The sequence below is a fragment of the Rutidosis leptorrhynchoides genome, chromosome 7, assembly GCF_046630445.1.
Source record: "Rutidosis leptorrhynchoides isolate AG116_Rl617_1_P2 chromosome 7, CSIRO_AGI_Rlap_v1, whole genome shotgun sequence".
Lineage (NCBI taxonomy): Eukaryota > Viridiplantae > Streptophyta > Magnoliopsida > Asterales > Asteraceae > Rutidosis > Rutidosis leptorrhynchoides.
The window spans coordinates 362,255,111-362,275,652 of record NC_092339.1 but is presented as its reverse complement, the minus strand read 5'-3'; the positions used below and the strand labels follow the sequence as shown (position 1 = coordinate 362,275,652).

The 20,542-nt window shown below is 31.8% G+C and overlaps 1 non-coding gene across 1 annotated transcript; it reads right to left on the bottom strand.

The window, feature by feature from the left end:
* Nucleotides 1-20,128: 20,128 nt before the first annotated feature.
* On the bottom strand, nt 20,129-20,235 carry LOC139860631 (small nucleolar RNA R71). Its single transcript, XR_011763258.1, has one exon. It is a non-coding gene; the product is annotated as a small nucleolar RNA R71 (small nucleolar RNA).
* Nucleotides 20,236-20,542: the final 307 nt, after the last annotated feature.

Here is a 20,542-nt window from a genome sequence, read left to right as displayed (position 1 = left end):
AGTAAAGACATGTGGCGCATCGAACCTCCTAACAAAAATCTAATAAAAGATCGATCGGTTAAACTAGCTACCCGATCATTTAATTCTATACTACACAACAATTCTTCACACCATACTTAATTTAAAAATTCATATTATAAATTCACACCAAACTTATATTAATTTTTCAAATATTTACAATTTTAAATATATTGTTTTTACAAAGTTTACAATATTAATTTAAGATTTATATATTAATTTTAAAAACATGGTAAAAATAAAATTAAAAATCTTTTTGTCTTTTTATCCCACTTTAATCAATCAAATATTATCAAAAATATGCGCCCCTCTTTTCGGTAAAGTAATTTCGGTTCCAAGACCTAATTTAACTCATGACGAATTTTTGAAATATTTTGGGTTGATTGATTAAAGATATTTATACCTTAAGAATAAACGTTAAATTTCGAAGTGATGTAATAAATTTTTGTATGATATCAACAATTTCGGTCGCCAAACCTAATTTTATTCAATACCAATTTAATACTTTATAGCGAACAAATTAGCGTTTATTATCAAAAGGTTAAAAATAAAAAAATAAAATAAAAACTGTACAGACATACCTGTGAAATAGATTTCTTAGTTATATGATCTATCCCATTCATAAGATAGTCGGTTTAATTGGTTTTCCATAGCTACATAGGCGTAACCTCGAGCATTCAGTGTCTTTTCTTCTAAACATATGAACGGTCCGTCTCTGCATAAAGTAACAAATTCGGTGTTTGAATAGGTTTGATTATTTGAACATTTACCTCCATGTGACCATTTTCCGCATTTGTGACATCTTTCTAGGTGTCGTGCTCTTCTTTTTGCTGCGGATTTTGATTTTCCTTTACCAAATTGTAACTTATTATCTTCGCATCTGGATTCTTTTCTAACTCCGTCCATTCTTTCTCTGATTATTGATACTATTTCACTCAGTAGTGTGTCATTATTACGTTTAGTGATCAAAGCGTGTAGCATTAGACCATGGTTTAGTTCACAGGCAGTCTTCATTTTGTAAAAAAAATAAAAATTCAGAATGGGGGGAGAAGACTAGTTCTGTAGGGTCTGCTAGGGAAAGACCATTCGGGTTCCATTTTCGAGAACTACACGAAAACAGACAATCTAACTTTAACAGAAATACATAAAACCCCTTTATTCTCCCCACACTTAGTCAGCTGTGGTATCGAAATTGTGATTAACATTAGTTTCAATTGAATCATCAACAACTTGTATATCTTTGACTTTTACTTCAATCCATTTGTTGATTTCCTCCGTAACTTTCACAAATTCAACTAACATTGCCTTTTCTTTTGACGATAAATTGGATATTAATCAGTTATATAACTTAAAGTTTCCTTTAATCTTAGCATCGTGAATCCGTTTATAAAGTTTCTTCGTTGAACTGTTAAAAATGGGTTCATCTAATTTCGTATCATCAATGGCATTCTTTGTGATTGGATCATCATTAAGTGTTTCTTCATCTTCCCCACGCTTATGCGTTTTTATTGGTCTAACAGTTTTGGTTTGTGGAGATCTAAACTTTCGGTTCACAAAGGTGATCGATGTATCACCATTCCTAAGTGTCATTCTACCTTCTCTTACATCAATGAATGCCTCGGTGGTTGCTAAAAATGGGCGACCTAGAATTAGAGGAATATCAAGGTTTTCCTCCATATTAATCACTATGAAGTTTGCAACAAAGGTAAAACTTCCCACGTTAACAAGTAAATTATTTGCTATTCCAACCGGGTGTTTAATGGTTTGGTCAAATGATTGAACACCTATTTTGGTTGGTTTTAATTTACCCATGCCTAATCTTTTGTATAAGGAAAGAGGCATAATATTTGCACTTGCTCCTAAATCTGCGAGTCCATTATATACAGCACCATCATTAAGTAAGCAAGAAATGATAAATTCACCCGGGTCTCCTGCTTTAGTAAGTCGAGTTGGTTTGTAAACCTTTTTCGGGTGTTCTTTCCTTGGTTCTTTCATTTCTATTTGAATTTCTTGTTCACATTTTTCTTCGTTTCTTGGAATGGGAGGTTTGTATAGGAATTCTTCTTCATCACTCAAATTTGAATCCTCCCTATATTCCACTTTTGATTTTTCATATGTTGTTGATAACATATTTATGTTTTCATTTTGAAGGTTTTCTTGGGTGGTGAAATTATGATTAACTTCATTGTCAACTTCCATCGGACCATGTATGTAATGTTTAACTCTGTGACCATTAACTTTAAATTCAATCCCATTTGAATTTATTAATTCTATCGTTCCGTATGGGAAAACTCTTTTGACTATGAATGGTCCAGACCATCTTGATTTCAATTTTCCAGGAAATAGCTTGAATCGTGAATTGAAAAGAAGAACTCTGTCTCCTTCTTTAAATTCTTTTGAACTTCTGATTCTTTTATCATGCCATTTCTTCGTTCTTTCTTTATAGATTAACGAATTTTCGTATGCTTCATGTCTTAATTCTTCTAATTCGTTTAATTGATTTAATCGTAGACGTCCGGCTTCATGTATATCAAGATTACATGTCTTCAAAGCCCAAAATGCTTTGTGTTCAATTTCTACTGGAAGATGACATGCTTTTTCATAAACAAGTCTAAAAGGTGTGGTTCCAATTGGAGTTTTGTAGGCTGTTCTAAAAGCCCAGAGTGCATCCTCCAATTTAATGGACCATTCCTTCGGATTTGATCCTATGGTTTTCTCTAGAATACGTTTTAAAGCTCGGTTGGTATTTTCAACTTGTCCACTTGTTTGTGGATGATATGCGGTGGAGATTTTATGAGTTACTCCATATCTTTTAAGAACTTTCTCAAGTTGATTATTACAGAAATGAGTTCCCCGATCACTTATTAAAGCTTTCGGTGTTCCAAACCTTGCAAAAAGACGTTTTAAAAAGTTGACTACAACTCGTGCATCGTTAGTTGGGAGAGCTTGTGCTTCTGCCCATTTAGATACATAATCAATGGCTACGAGTATATATAGATTATTATGAGATTTTGGAAATGGACCCATAAAGTCAATACCCCAAATGTCAAATACTTCACATACTTGGATGACATTTTGTGGCATTTCATCACGTTGACTTATTTTTCCGGCCCTTTGACAAGCATCACAGGATTTGCAAAGAAGGTGTGCGTCTTTGTAAATTGTAGGCTAATAGAATCCAACATCATAAACTTTTCTTGCTGTTAGTTGAGGCCCATAATGCCCTCCTGTTGGTCCTGTGTGACAATGGTTTAAAATTTTACTAGCTTCATCTCCAAATACACATTGGCGTATTATTCTATCGGGACAACTTTTAAACAGATGTGGATCTTCCCAAAAATAGTGTTTTATATCACTGAAGAATTTCTTTCGCTTTTGGTACGATAATCCTTTTTCAAGGAATCCACATACTAAATAGTTTGCATAGTCTGCAAACCATGGAATTTCTTTATAATCTATCTTCAATAGATATTCATCAGGAAAGTTGTCTTGTATAGCCGATTCATTTAGAACTTCTAATTCGGGATTTTCAAGAAGAGAAAGATGATCAGCGGCGAGATTTTATGCTCCTCTTTTATCTAGGATTTCAATATCAAACTCTTGTAAGAGTAAGATCCAACGGATTAATCTTGGTTTAGCATCTTGTTTTGAAAATAGGTATCTAAGAGCAGAATGGTCGGTATTGACCACCGTTTTTGCTAGAACGAGATATGATCGAAATTTGTCAAAAGCAAAGACAATAGCAAGGAGTTCTTTTTCAGTAGTTGTATAGTTCATTTGTGCTCCTTGTAACGTCTTACTAGCATAATATATAGGTTGAAATCGTTTTTCAATTCTTTGTCCTAAAACGGCTCCCATTGCAAAATCACTTGCATCGCACATTAGTTCAAATGGTAGATTCCAATTTGGTGTTATCATGATCGGCGCATTAGTTAGTTTTTCTTTAAGAATATTAAAAGATTTGATACACTCATCTGAAAAGATGAATGGAGCATCCTTTTCTAGGAGTTTATTCATAGGAGTGGCAGTTTTAGAAAAATCTTTTATGAAACGTCGATAAAAACCGGCGTGCCCTAGAAAACTCCTAACTCCTCTAACATTGGTGGGATGTGGAAGTTTAGCAATTACATCTACTTTTGCTCTATCCACTTCAATTCCTTCTTTTGAAATTTTATGTCCAAGAACGATGCCTTCTTTAACCATGAAATGGCATTTCTCCCAATTAAGTACTAGATTTGATTGTTCGCATCTAATAAGCATTCGTTCCAGATTAACTAGACATGATTCAAATGTATCACCGAAGACTGAAAAGTCATCCATGAAAACTTCCATGCATTCTTCTATCATGTCATGAAAAATCGCCATCATACACCTTTGAAAGGTTGCAGGGGCGTTGCAAAGTCCAAATGGCATGCGTTTGTAAGCAAAAGTACCATAAGGGCACGTGAATGTGGTTTTCTCTTGGTCCTCGGGTGCTATTGGAATTGGAAAATATCCGGAAAATCCATCTAGAAAACAATAGTAACTATTTCCGGCTAATCTTTCCAACATTTGATCTATGAAAGGTAAGGGAAAGTGATCTTTTCTGGTGGCGTCATTTAATTTTCTATAATCAATACATACACGCCATCCTGTTACAGTCCTAGTAGGAATAAGCTCATTTTTCTCATTTGTAATGACAGTCATGCCACCCTTCTTAGGCACGCATTGAACTGGGCTTACCCATGGACTATCAGAGATTGGATAAATTAGACCTGCATCTAGCAGTTTAATAATCTATTTCTTAACTACATCTTGTATATTAGGATTTTGTCTTCGTTGGCGTTGCACATACGTTTTATGACCTTCTTCCATAAGGATTTTATGTGTGCAATACGAAGGACTTATTCCTTTAATATCATGAATCTTCCATGCAATGGCTGGTTTATGAGCTTTCAACACAGAAATGAGTTGTGATTTCTCATTTTCAGTAAGAGAAGATGATATTATTACAGGTAATTCAGATTCACCATGTAAATAAGCGTATTCCAAATGGTTTGGAAGTGGCTTTAACTCTAATTTCGGAGGTTCTTCTATCGATGATTTGTATCGATATCTGTCTTCTTCTTTTAGCATTTGAATTTCTTCTGTTGTTGGTTCATATCCATTAGCTATAAGTGTAGCTAACATTTCAGCTTCATCAATTGGTTCATTACCTTCTCCTAAAGAACATTCTCCTGTTCCTTGTAATTCTGGAAATTCTTCTAATAATTCTGCATGTGCATCTATAGTTTGAATATAATAACATGTATCATCTGCAGATTGTGGTTGTTGCATTGCTCTATCAACTGAAAAGGTAACACTCTCATCCTCTATACTTAGGGTCAGTTTCTTACCGAACACGTCTATCATTGCTTTAGCCGTATTTAAGAATGGTCTTCCTAATATGAGAGGAACTTGAGAATCTTCTTCCATGTCCAAAACAACAAAATCTACTGGAAATACTAAAGTACCAACTTTAACTAGCATGTTCTCCATTATCCCTCTAGGATATTTTATTGATCTATCAGCTAGTTGTATGCTTATTCTAGTTGGTTTCAATTCTCCAAGGTCTAGTTTAGCGTATAGTGAATATGGCATTAGATTTATACTAGCACCTAAGTCTGCCAATGCTTCTATTGAACTAAGACTACCCAGAAAACATGGAATTGTGAAACTTCCTGGATCAGATAGTTTTTCTGGTATCTTATTCAACAGCACTGCTGAACAATTAGCATTCATAGTAACAGCCGAGAGTTCTTCCATTTTCTTTCTATTTGAGATTAGATCTTTCAAGAATTTAGCATATCTAGGCATTCCTGAAATCACATCAATGAAAGAAAGATTTACATTTATCTGTTTAAACATATCCAAGAATTTGGATTGCTCGACTTCAAGTTTCTCTTTCTTCATTTTACTCGGGTAAGGAAGTGGTGGTTGGTATGGTTTAACATAAGGTTTATCCTTAGCTGTGTTATCTTCATTAACCTTTTCAACTACCGGTTCTTTTTCCTTATCTTGATCAGGTTGTGGTTCTTGTGGAGTAGGAATAGCTTCATCAGAAGTTACAGGTATTTCAGGTGGTTTAAGTGTTGTACCACTTCTTGTGGTAATGGCTTTAGCTGTTTCATTCCGGGGGTTAGCATTTGTATCACTAGGTAGACTTCCCGGTTTTCTTTCACCTATTAACCATTCTAGGTTACTTACTTCTTGTTCCAGATTTTGAATAGAAGCTTGTTGATTTCTAAATGCTTGAGCATTTTGTTCATTGGTTTGTTTCTGAGATGTGAAAAACTGCGTTTGAGTTTCAACTAGCTTCATCATCATATCTTCTAAATTCGGCTTTTTATCATCAGTTTGTTATGGTGGTTTGTTTTGAAAATTAGGTCTTTGCTGATTGTAAGTATTATTGGATACTTGTTGATTGCTAGGACCTTGTTGGTTGTTGTATGGAATATTTCTGTTATAATTCTGGTTTTGATTGTAAATCGGTCTTGGCGGTTGATAATTATTCTGATAATTATTTCCAGGCCTTTGGTTTATGTATGAAATATTCTCTCTTTGTTCCATTGTTAATTCAATACTGAGACAATCTTTTGTCAAATGTGGTCCTCCACACTGCTCACAACTAATTCGTATTGAGTGAATATCTTTAGTCATCTTTTCTATTCGTCTCTCGACAGCATCTATCTTTGCGGAAATGGAATCTAAGTCATGGCTAGAATCAGCTCTAGCTGCTTTAGATGATCTAACTATATCTTTTTCTTGGTGCCACTCATGTGAGTGGGAAGCAGTGTTATCAATAATTTTGTAAGCATCAGTTTCGGTTTTCTTCATAATAGAACCATCAGCTGCTATATCTATGTCTTTTCTTGTAGTGATGTCGCATCCTTGGTAGAATATTTGTACTATTTGACAGGTGTCTAAACCATGTTGCGGACATCCTCTTAACAACTTTCCATATCTTGTCCACGCCTCATATAGAGTTTCATTTGGCTTCTGTGTAAACGTAACAATTTCTGCTTGAAGTCTTACGGCTTTAGATGCAGGAAAGAATTGTTTAAGAAATTTTTCAACTAAAACATCCCATGTATCAATCGCCCCTTCAGGTAACGATTCCAACCAATCTTTGGCTTCTCCCTTTAAAGTCCAGGGAAATAACATGAGATATATCTGTTCATCCTCCACTTCTCGGATTTTAAATAGTGTGCAGATCCTATTAAAGGTACGTAGATGTTCATTTGGATCTTCCTTCGGCGCACCACTAAATTGGCATTGATTAGTCACCATGTGTAGAATTTGTCCTTTGATTTCATAATCTGGCGCATTAATGTCTGGATGAGTAATTGCGTGACCTTGGCCAGTGCGTTTAGCTCTCATTCGGTCTTCCATACTTAAAGGTTCCAGATTCTCCATAATTGAATTTGTTGAATCAGAATCACTAGAGGATTCTGATTTAATGGTTCATTCCTCAACAATCTCTGTTTGAATGATTGGTGGTTCCGGAGGAAAGTTTAATGGTTCAGGATCTACGAATCATTCCTGAATATTATCCGGATTCTCAATTGTGAGGTCGGGTTCAAAAAATGGATTATCAGAAATTTGAACTGGAGTACTTGGTCGACTGGATGACGATTCTAAAGAAAAATCAACGGCAGTAATATTTGCTAAATGTATTGATCTAGTTACAGGTGGTGAACGTACAAAAGGTGGTGAACGTCTTGCTCGGTGCATTCACTGAATATCCTATTAGTTTTTAAAAAGAAAGAAAAATTATATAAGTTATCCAATTAATAGACTTTTCTGATTTTGCCCACGTTTCGAATAGCCAAAAGATGCAGCAGAGGGGCAGGATTCGTTTGGTCTCAATATAATTGAGGACTGTTTGGCTCCAATAACACGGTCCACGTACAAATCCAACTATTACTACGAACCAGAAAATTTTGATGTCTATCAATTTAACCACTTAAAATAAATTTTCGTAATTTTAAGAAATTTAGATAAGAAGTAGAATAAAAATCTATGTCCTAAAAACTAGAATAGCGAGAAATAAGAAAGAAAAAGAGTTCGTCGGAAAAAGATCGAAAAAGAAAAATAAGAAAGAAAGATAAAAGGCGACGGAAAAATAAAAGAAACTTATAAAACTTAAAAATACTTGACTAACCTAACCTTATTACTACAACTAACTTAAAATTATAATCGCAAATTGAGATTACTAATTGGAATGATAATTGATACATAGGTAAAAGTCGTCTAAAAATATTAAAGCTTACAGGAAAAACTAAATCCCAAATGGAAATAACTTAAAAAGAAACTAAAACTTAAAAAGGCGTCGCAAAATTCTAAAGCACCTAAATCTTAGTCTAAAGAAAAAGCACTTAAGGAATTCTACGGCAAAGCCTAAAAATCTAGAAGTAAAAATAACTATGGCAAAAACTAAGTTTAAAACTAAATATGAGCTAAAAATACAAATATTACGCTAAAACGATTAAAAAGGGACAAAATATAAAAATATACAAAAAGTTGTAAAAAATACAATTTTTATAAAAATATTATTTTTATATTATTTATTTTATAAAACTATTAATTTTACAATTTAATTAAACTAATTTAACTAAAATATAAATTAAATAAAAAGTAAAACTTTAAAATAAAACTAATTATAATAATAATAAGTAATTAGGGTTTATAATAATAATAATTAATAATTACTCCGTAATTAATTGCAGTTAGGGTTTCTGTCGGTGTCAGGTCACCTCCGCGAGTTGCGGTATTTCAAGCAGCAAACCCCGCGAGTCGCGGGGTTCCAAAATTCAACTCTGGAACAGTTTAAAATTTGACGTTTTTATTATTATTATTATTTTTATTTTCTATTTTCTATTTTTTTTTGTTTGAAAATCTAATTAAAATATTTATATAATTTAAATAAAACTTATCTTTAATAACTAAGATAAAAATAAAATACTTTATAACAATCTAAAAAAATAGATTTATATATATTTATATTTTTTTCGGTTTTTTATATTTATAAAATATATTTATAAAATAAATTAAATAAAACTTATATTTTTACAAACTAAAGAAACTTTATAAAACTTAAATATTTATCAAACTCCTAAAAATATTTATATTTTTGTTTTTTCTTTTTATATTTTTGAATATTTAAAATGTATTTTTATAAAAACGAATTTTAATAAAAGTAAACTAAAAATCTTTTTTTTTTATATTAGCGTTGCGCTTCCGGCTTTTAAGCGATTCCTCGGCAGCGGCACCAAAAATACTTGATATCGTAGCGGAGTTGTATAAAATACTATTAATTTTGGCAGGAAAATACTATTAAATATGCTACATTTTTACACAAGATATTTATTTATTTATAGAATGGATATACTTAAACCTTGCTACAACACTTATAGGCAGTGTACCTAATCGTACAGTAGTGTAGTTTTTAGTAAGTCCGGTTCGTTCCACAGGGAATCTTTTTAAACAAAGCTTAACGCTATATTAGTTTACTTTTATAAAAATACAAATATATATATATAAGTAATATTATTATTATAAAGGGGGTTTTTACCGTTTAATGACCGGTTTATCGATTTTAAAACTTTAGTCGCAGTTAAAACCAAATGTAAAATATTAAAAATAAATACAAGACTTAAATTAAAACGTAAAGTAAATAACGAAAATGAAATTGCGATTAATAAAAATGCGATAAAATAAACTTGCGATAATTAAAAAGTACGATAATTAAAAGTGCAATTAAATAAAATAACAATAAAAATGCGATAATTAGAAGTGCAATTAAATATAAAATAAAGGAAATTAAATATGAAATAAAAGAATTATGCTTATTTAAACTTCCGTAATCATGATGTTTGACGTGTTGATTTTAGTTTTATGCCCATGGGTTAATTGTCCTTTGTCCTGGATTATTTAATATGTCCATACGAATTTGTCCATAATAGTCCATCAGTCATAAATATAAAGAGCGAAAGCCTTCGTCAAATTATTCTTATTCCAGAAGTCAAATATTCCAACTAATTGGGGATTCGAATTGTAACAAGGTTTTAATACTTTGTTTAATGAATACACCAGGTTATCGACTGCGTGTAAACCAAGGTTTTACTACTTTGTTAACAATTACACCAATTACCCTTGAATGTAATTCACCCCTGTTTCAACAAGTCTATTAACTATTAATCCAGTTCCGTGTCCGGTAAAATGAATAATTATTGGTATTTATAGATATCCCGCCCACCGTACCCAGTCAAACGTATGTGGTTATATATAAATACATCGAATTATAAGTTTGTATATTAAATTAACAAGGTATTGTTTAGTTAACATAAAACCCATTAATAGCCCATAGTATAATTTCCACAAGTGTCGTTCTTTTGTCCAAACCCCAATTATGGTACAAAGCCCAATTACCCAATTTTAGTAATTAGCCCAACATCGTGATTACTTAACATTAAATAAGCACAATAATAACTTAGCTACGAGACATTAAATTAAAAAGGTTGAACATAACTTACAATGATTAAAAATAGCGTAGCGTTACACGGACAGAATTTCGACTTACACCCTTACAACATTCGCTAACATACCCTTATTATTAGAATTAAAATTAAAATTAAAATTAAAATTAAAATATAAATATAAATATATACGATATAGATAGAGAGATGGATATATGATGGATTTTTGCGATCAGAATTCGGTTGCTTTTATAGGGAGTTTCAGAAATTGGGGCTCCGCGACTCGCGGCATTTTTTGCCTTCAAACTCCGCGAGTCGCGGAGTTTGCTTTTACAGCTCACACGAGTTTGGCTCTTTGTTTACCGACAGTTTTAAATATTTATATAATATATAAATAATTATAAGAATTATTTAAATATTATATTATATTTATGTGCATAGTTGACTTGTAATTTTTAGTCCGTTGCGTCGAGCGTTGAGAGTTGACTCTGGTCCCGGTTCCGGATTTTCGAACGTCCTTGCGTACAATTTAATATCTTGTACTTTGCGTTTTGAATCTTGTACTCTTGTAATTTCGAGACGTTTCTTATCAATAATTGGAACCTCTTTGATTGTATTTTGTACTTTTGAGCTTTTTGGTCGTTTGCGTCTTCAATTCGTCGAATCTGTCTTTTGTCTTCACCTTTTATTATTTAAACGAATATCACTTGGAAATAGAACAATTGCAACTAAAAGCTCGTCTTTCTTGAGGAATAATGCTATGAAATATATGTTCGTTTTTAGCATTATCACTAGTTTACATATTCATTGTTGTTGCTACTCATTGTAATCGAAACGAAAACTATACAACAATTGCAGCAGGTACAAGGGTGGTTAAACGGTGGAGGTTATGATTGTTTAGTTTGGTCACGACTTCAAACAGAAAAGAGCATCGACTTGTTAACTATGGTGGTGATGTGGTGGTGGATTGAAGATAGACTATGGTGATTGGTGATGGCTAGTGGCGGTAGCAAAGATAACGAGTAACAGCTGTAGTAGAAAGGGTTTTGCAGGCCTGTTGGGTCGTATGTTTTTGTTACAGACCCAACATCATTTAATTGTTTATGTTTATGGTTTAACCCATTTCATGAGTCCAAGATTATAAGTCCAATTAATTTTAATCGGTCTAAACCTAAACAGGAGGGTTCGTGTAATTTGGGTGTCCAAGCGACATAGAAAGATCTACATCATCATTGTTGATTGCATGTTATCATAAGATTTTCGAAAAAGAAAAAATATAAAGAGATAAATAACTGAATGTCACTTTAAGTGACCCATTTGGTCGACCATAAACTTTTAAAGTGTCCCAGATACACTTGTCTTCGTATTTGTTGGCCATAGGATGATGTTTTTGCTCCACTAGTATATGTTGTAATATTATATATGTATAAGTTGACAAGACCTAAATAAATATGTGGTAGTCGATGGTCTTGCTTGATCAAGAAAAGATATAGAAAAAGAAAACGAGTAACCTTGGGACTGTTTTGAGGTCGGAGCAGAAATATTACAGCAGTAAAAACTGCTGTTTCGAGCAGTAAATGGAACCAGAAAACAACGAAATAATTGCAGTAGTTTGATTCATGGTTCGCGGTGTTGATCGATGATTAAGTGAGGAAAACGAGGGTGTTAATGGTGTTTGATTGATGTAACGACAACTTCAGTCGAAACTGCTGTAGCAATAGCAGTTAAGAAAGTAGCTTGATGATGATTAAATGGATAGCTTAAACAGCAGAAGTAAACATTTACAGCAGCAACATATGAAGCTGCAACAAATGGTTATAGACAGTGATGAGTTAGCAGTCGATTAGAAAAGTAATTGGGTTTAGTTTAATGAGGCAGAAATAAGTGAAACTAGAAAATAACGAGTAGAGTAGCAGTTGTAGAAAAGTGTTTCTTCGGTGAACTAGGGTGATGGTTGAAAGGTTGTAGGGTGGCGTTTGAGTTTGAAGGTGGGGAATGGTAAGGTGACGGTTGAGAGATTGATCAAGAGGATGAGGGAGGTAATCATTTGTATATGACATATATCTATATACACATATGCTTTAGTTTATGAGTAAGACAAAGAAAAGAATAATAATAGAAGACGTATATGAGTGTTAAATAATTGGAGATTGATAGAGTCCGTGATTGAAGGCGTTAAGAAAGAAAGAAACGAAAAGGTAGTCAAGTGAGTCTGTGAGTTTGTGAATTTCTCTAGATATGCATAAGTGCAATCTATATTTAATACTAACATAGATAGATATTACACAATCATCAATAGGTATTATTCAATCATCAACAGTAATTGATATAAAGTAATGATTATAATAATCAATTAGGGAACTAAAACGTGCATCAATATCGTACAACAGTTTAATATTCTGCCGACAGTTTTTCACGGACTGAAGTATCGTACTCCGTTGTTACTAAGTGGCGGATAAAAGTCTTCACTAAAATCCCAAATTTTTAAATTAACTATATTTATTTATTTTAGTAATTATGGTATAGAATTCGATCATTAACTATTTAAACAAAAATTAACTCATTGTCCACTCCCGATCCCAGCTAAAACTTAAAAAAAATTTAAAACTTAACAAATAGTTCCTAAATACATATTGAATAAGCCTATAAATTATATAACTCATTTTCGAATCACCGTTTATTTTAAAATTACATAAGTTTGAATTTAACTTGCTTAATATCAATCGAAATATCAAACGAGTATTACAATCAATTAATATTTATTTTTAATATACTTTATTTATATATAGAGATATATTTTAAATAATAATTATTATAATATCTTATTTTTATTTTTATTAATTTTTTATAACAACAACATATAATACTTCAAATTATATTTCGAATTATTATTTATATATACATACACACATATCTATTTACAATTAATTGTTCGTGAATCGTCGAGAGCAGTCAAAGGTCAATTGAATATATGAAACAATTCAAAATTTTTGAGATTCAATTAAATAAACTTTGCTTATCATGTCGAAACCATATAAAGATTAAGTTTAAATTTGGTCAAAAATTTCCGGGTCGTCACAGTACCTACCCGTTAAAGAAATTTCGTCCCCGAAATTTGATCGAGATCGTCATGGCTAACAGTAAGAATGTTTTCCTGACGAATATGAGCTGATAAATAGAGTTTTATTACTGTTGAGTAATATGGATAAGATAATTCGATTACTTGAAGCGTATGAGTGAAGCTATCACAAAAGACTGATATGAATAAATGCAGGTTCGTCTTAATCGATGACGTAGTCACAGTTGATTTCCGGAATTCAAGGAATTTAGAGGAAATCTTCGTAATAAGATTTGGTTCTTCGATATTTAAGGAAATTAAGATCTCTTTAACTAAATGCGAACATCTGTCTTGATTGCTCTGTCTGATATTTCCACTATAAATTTATCTCTTCCATTCCATACAGTTGTTTTCTCTTTCCGACTTTTAGTCAAGCGAATAATGGTCCAGAATTTGTAGGTATAGTGTTTCGAATGAACATGAGTAATGTTCTAAGAAGTTGTAATAACACGATCTTGATTGGTTAAATTACCAGAATTCAAGGGAAAAGATAGAACTATCAAGATAATATGTTCTTGATTGTTTAGAGGTTAGATAGAATGTAAGAGTCGTGTAACATGGCACATGATGACGTTATAGTCTGTGAATCATCACGTTCCATTAGCAACTCAACATGACTTACTGTAATATAATAACGTTGATCAAGTGTCATTATATTATACTAACTCATGCTTCAGTTCCCAACACTACTTCAAAAACATTCATATTTTAAATTCGAATTTTTTAGATTTAGAAACTAAAGCAGTTTCCTTTCTGGTATAACACTGATATCGCGAAGAGATAAATGATTTCAGATAAGAATAGTTATGAAAATATCTTTAGAAATATCGAGTATATTTATAATGAACGATACGATGATATCTTAGAATTTCTAATATCGAAGGATGATGAAGAAGATTTATCCGTAAAAGTTTAGAGTCAGGAGCAAGGTATTCATTAATGACTTCAGTATATGCTGAATCATTTGAATTCTTTGAAGGCAGGTTTAGTCTTTGTGATTTTATCCACAGCCTCCTTCATGATTTGCTCAATTCATTTTTCAGTATCCAAATCTTTGAGCTTTTTCAGCACTTCATTCTTTATTATCAAACTTTTGACTGTTAAGGCAGTCTTCAGTTTTCACTACTTCATCAGCTTTTTCAAAACTCATAAAACTGATTCATAGGTTAAAACGCTTTTAAGAAATTTTAGAATTGAAGTTCGTAAATCCAGGAGATAGAAGTTATATATATATATATATATATATATATATATATATATATATATATATATATATATATATATATATATATATATATATATATATATATATATATATATATATATATATATATATATAATTGTTGTCGTAGAATCGCTGAGAAATCCGAGATTATCGATTGATGCCTCTCGATATTTGGTATGGTAATTATCATTACAAGATGTCGATGAGTATATGATAGGGTTTTAATGAACAAATATAATGGTTTTTCAGAGAGATTTAAGCCAAGGAGCAACGAGGTTGCTGGTACGTCTGCTGGTAATATGGTGGAATATAAAAGGTTCCCCGGTAACAATAAAAGAGCACGCATATATATCAAGGTTATAATAAGGTTGTTTCGAACGAGAAGTCGAAGTTGACTTGATGGAGCTGTGACAAAATTGGCTACTTTGGAAAGAGATTGCAAAGTTATTTTCGGTAATAACAACGCCAAAGGAGCTGGCACAGTTACGTGTTAAAATTTTAATCAGGTTCCGAGTGTTTTCAGGTGCATAACAATATGCATCAATCTTTTCTTCCGTAGATGAAGTGCGTTTGGTTCATCCTCTCGATTGAGGTGTTTTCAAGAATCATGAAAGGTTTGAACACAGATTGTAATCGTCAATATGCAAACGAGGTTTAAGATGATATCAAGTGGCAAACTTGAAGAATTGTTTAGTTTCATATGTTATAATCAATATTTTAATTCATTTTTAATTGTTCAATGTTGGTAGTCCACAGTTAGTAATTCAATAATTCATATATAGTTTAATATATAATATTTGATATTGCTTTAAACATACATATATTTTGACGCAATATCATTTATATTTCATAGGCTTTTACCATTTACGAAGACATTCAATGCATAATTCACGAGAAAAAACGACAAAAGTAAACACGAGCTTAAAGTTTGAAGGAACGACGATAAACGACGGATTTAAACCAAATATATATCGAGATAACGTCTACCCGAATGCAAGTTCAAGATGATCGAAGAAAAAGAGTTCAAATGAAAGTTCCAAGTCAATATATGTCAACACGGGGTCAACAGAGAACAAAAATAGAAACAAAAATAAAAAAACTGCCGTTACTCTTATGCGGATCGCGTACTTCTGTACGCAGAACGCGTAATGTTGTTGTTCTTACACGAAACGTGTGAACTACTACGCGAAACGCGTAATGTTGAGACCAGATTCAGATCCAAAATTCACATGGGATGGCCACTTTTAAGTTATTATATGAATTAACCAGCACGCCTCAAAATACTTTATGTATTCTTTTACAAAAGAGCGGTTAGGAGGCTCATTAAACAAGTGGGTGAACTTCTTCAAAAAAAATATATAATACTGATAATGCTAAAAACGAACATATAATTCATAGCATTATCCTTCAAGAAAGACAAGCTTTTAGTTGCAATTGTTCTATTTACCAGTGATATTCGTTTAAATAATAAAAGGTGAAGACAAAACATAGATTCAACAAATTGAAGACGCAAATGACCAAAAAGCTCAAAAGTACAAAGTACAATCAAAGTGGTTCCAATTATTGATGAGAAACGTCTCAAAATTACAAGAATACAAGATACGAAACGCAAAATACAAGATATTAAATTGTACGCAAGGACGTTCAAAAATCCGGAACCTAGACCAAAGTCAACTCTCAACGCTCGACGCAACGGACTAAAAATTACAAGTCAACTATGCACATAAATATAATATAATATTTAAATAATTCTTAAAATTATTTATATATTATATTTATTTATTAATCCGTCGGCAAAGAAAGAAACAAACTCTTGTGAGCTGGAAAAAGTGCCATGCGATCGCATGGCCTGGAAGTACATTTTCCATGCGATCGCATGGCAGTAGGTGACAGGCCACATCTATAAATTTCGCAGTTTTTGAGCAAATATATCCATCTTTTTCTTCTCTTCTCTCAACGTATAATAAATAAATATATATTATACTTTTAATTTTAATTTTAAATTCTAATAATAAGGGTATGTTAGTGAATGTTGTAAGGGTGTAAGTCAAAATTCTGTCCGTGTAACGCTACGCTATTTTTAATCACTGTAAGTTATGGTTAATGTTATTTTTAAATTAATGTCTCGTAGCTAAGTTATTATTATGCTTATTTAATGCCGAAATAATCGTGATGTTGGGCTAAATATTAAAATTGGGTAATTGAGCTTTGTACCATAATTGGGGTTTGGATAAAAGAACGACACTTGTGAAAATTAGACTATGGGCTATTAATGGGTTTTATATTAACTAAATGATACCTCGTTAATTTAATATATAGACTTATAATTTGACGTATTTATATATAACCACATACGCTTGACTGGGCACGGTGGGCGGGATATCTATAAATACCAATAATTGTTCATTTTACCGGACACGGAACTGGATTAATAGTTAATAGACTTGTTGAAACAGGGGTGGATTACATTCAAGGGTAATTGGTGTAATTGTTAACAAAGTAGTAAAACCTTGGTTTACATGCAGTCGATAACCTGGTGTATTCATTAAACAAAGTATTAAGACCTTGTTATAATTCGAATCCCCAATTAGTTGGAATATTTGACTTCGGGAATAAGAATAATTTAACGAAGACTTTCGCATTTTATGATTATGACTGATGGACTATTATGGACAAATCCGTATGGACATATTGAATAATTTAGGACAAAGAACAATTAACCCATGAGAATAAACTAAAAATCAACACGTCAAACATCATGATTATGGAAGTTTAAATAAGCATAATTCTTTTATTTCATATTTAATTGCACTTTTAATTATCACACTTTTATTTATTGTTATTTTATTTAATTGCACTTTTAATTATCGTTCTCTTTAATTATCACAATTTTATTTTATCGCACTTTTATTTATCGCAATTTCATTATCGTTATTTACTTTACGCTTTAAATTAAGTTATATTTATTTTTAATATTTTACATTAGGTTTTAACTGCGACTAAAGTTTTAAAAATTGACAAACCGGTCATTAAACGGTAAAAACCCCCTTTTATAATAATAATACTACTTATATATATTTTTGTATTTTTACAAATATAGTTTTTAAAAATATAGCGTTAAGCTTGTTCAAAAGTTCCATGTGGAACGAACCGGACTTACTAAAAACTACACTACTGTATGATTAGGTACACTGCCTATAAGTGTTGTAGCAAGGTTTAGGTATATCCACTCTATAAATAAATAAATAACTTGTGTAAAATCGTATCGTATTTAATAGTATTTCCTTGCAAAAATGCTACTATTTTGTACCCCTTAGCTTTAACATCAAGTATTTTTGGCGCCGCTGTCGGGGAAACTCTTGCTTAAACGTCGAAAGCGCAACGCTATAAAAAAAAGATTTTTATTAATTTTTAGTTTACTCTTATAAAAATACGCTTTTGTAAAAATACATTTTAAAAAAAATACGAAAATATAAAAAGAAAAACAAAATTTTTATATATTTTTAATAGTTTGTTATATATATATAAAATTATAAAGTTTCTTTATTTTTATTTTAGTTTTTGAAATACAAGTTTTTATTTATTTATATAATTATTTATTAAAACAGAAAATAGAAAAAAAAAATAATAAAAACTCTCTGCCTGGTACTGTAGCAGCCCAACACCTGGCACGAAAACCTAGCCCATGCGATCGCATGAACCCGAAGGCAAAACTTCATGCGATCGCATGAGGGTACCTGACACGCCAGGTTTGACCATCCAACAGCAATCAATTAGGTTTTTATTTATTTATTATTTAAGTTTTAGTTTTATTATTTAATTTGTATTATTTAGTTTATTTAGTTTTATAAATTATATAAAAATTAATAGTCTTATAAAATAAATAATATAAAAATAATATTTTTATAAAAATTGTACTTTTTATAACTTTAAGTTTATTTTTATATTTTGTATCTTTTTATTTGTTTTAGCATAATATTTGTATTTTTTCGTTCGTATTTAGTTTTAATTCATAGTTTTTGCCATAGTTATTTTTATTTCTAGATTTTTAGGCTTTCCCGTAAAATTCCTTAAGTGCTTTTTCTTTAAACTAAGATTTAGGTGCTCTAGAATTTTGCGACGCCATTTTTAGTACCTTTTTAAGATATTGTCATTTGGGATATAGAATTTCTTTTAAGCTTTAATATTGTAAGACGCAACTTTTAATTCTTAGTTTTTAGTTCCTTTTTAAGTTTCGACGCGCTACTTTCTTATTTTTATTTTTCGACGCCTTTTATTTTTCAACACTCTAGTTTTTAGGACTTAGATTTTTTTCTATTTCTTGTCTAAAATTTCTTTAAATTTCAACGAAAAATTATTTTAAGTGGTTAAATTGATAGGCATCCAAAATTTTCTGGTTCGTAGTAATAGTTGGATTTGTTAGTGGCGAGTTGTGGGCTTCCGATTTAAAGGGTCCTGGCTAGCTGCTGCATCTATTGGCTATTCGAAACGTGGGAAAAATTAGAAAAGTCTATTAATTTGATAACTTATATAATTTTTATCTTTTATAACTAATAGGATATTCAGTGAATGCACCGAGCAAAACGTTCACCACCTTTTGTACGTTCACCACCTGTAACTCGATCAAGACATCTAGCAAATATTGTTGCCGTTGATTTTTCTTTAGAATCGTCATCCAGTCGACCAAGAACTCCAATTCAAATTTCCGATAATCCATTTTTTGAACCCGACCTCACAATTGAGAATCCGGAGGATATTCAGGGACAATTCAGAGATCTTGAACCACTAATTTTTTCTCCGGAACCACCAATCATTCAAACAGAGATTGTTGAGGAACCAACCATTAAATCAGAATATTATATTGATTCAGATTCAACAAATTCAATTATGGAGAATCTGGAACCTCTAAGTATGGAAGACCGAATGAGAGCTAAACGCACTGGCCAAGGTCACGCAATTACTCAACCAGACATTAATGCGTCAGATTATGAAATAAAAGGACAAATCTTTCACATGGTAACTAATCAATGCCAATTTAGTGGTGCGCCGAAGGAAGATCCAAATGAACACCTTCGTACATTTAATAGGATCTGCACTTTATTTAAAATAAGAGAAGTGGAATATGAACAGATATATCTCATGTTATTTCCCTGGACTTTAAAGGGAGAAGCCAAAGATTGGTTAGAATCATTACCTGAAGGGGCGATTGATACATGGGACGTTTTAGTTGAAAAATTTCTTAAACAATTCTTTCCGGCATCTAAAGCCATAAGACTTCAAGGAGAAATTGTTACGTTCACGCAAAAGCCAAATGAAACTCTATATGAGGCATGGAAAAGATTTGGAAAGTTATTAAGAGGATGTCCGCAACATGGTTTAGACACTTGTCAAATAGTACAAATATTCTACCAAGGATGCGACATCACTACAAGGAAAGACATCGATATAGCAGCTGGTGGTTCTATTATGAAGAAAACCGCAACTGACGCTTATAAAATAATTGATAACACTGCTTCCCACTCACATGAGTGGCACCAAGAAAAAGATATCGTTAGATCATCTAAAGCAGCTAGAGTCGATTCTAGCCATGACTTAGATTCCATTTCTGCAAAGATAGATGCTGTCGAGAGACGAATGGAAAAGATGACTAAAGATATTCACTCAATACGAATTAGTTGTGAGCAG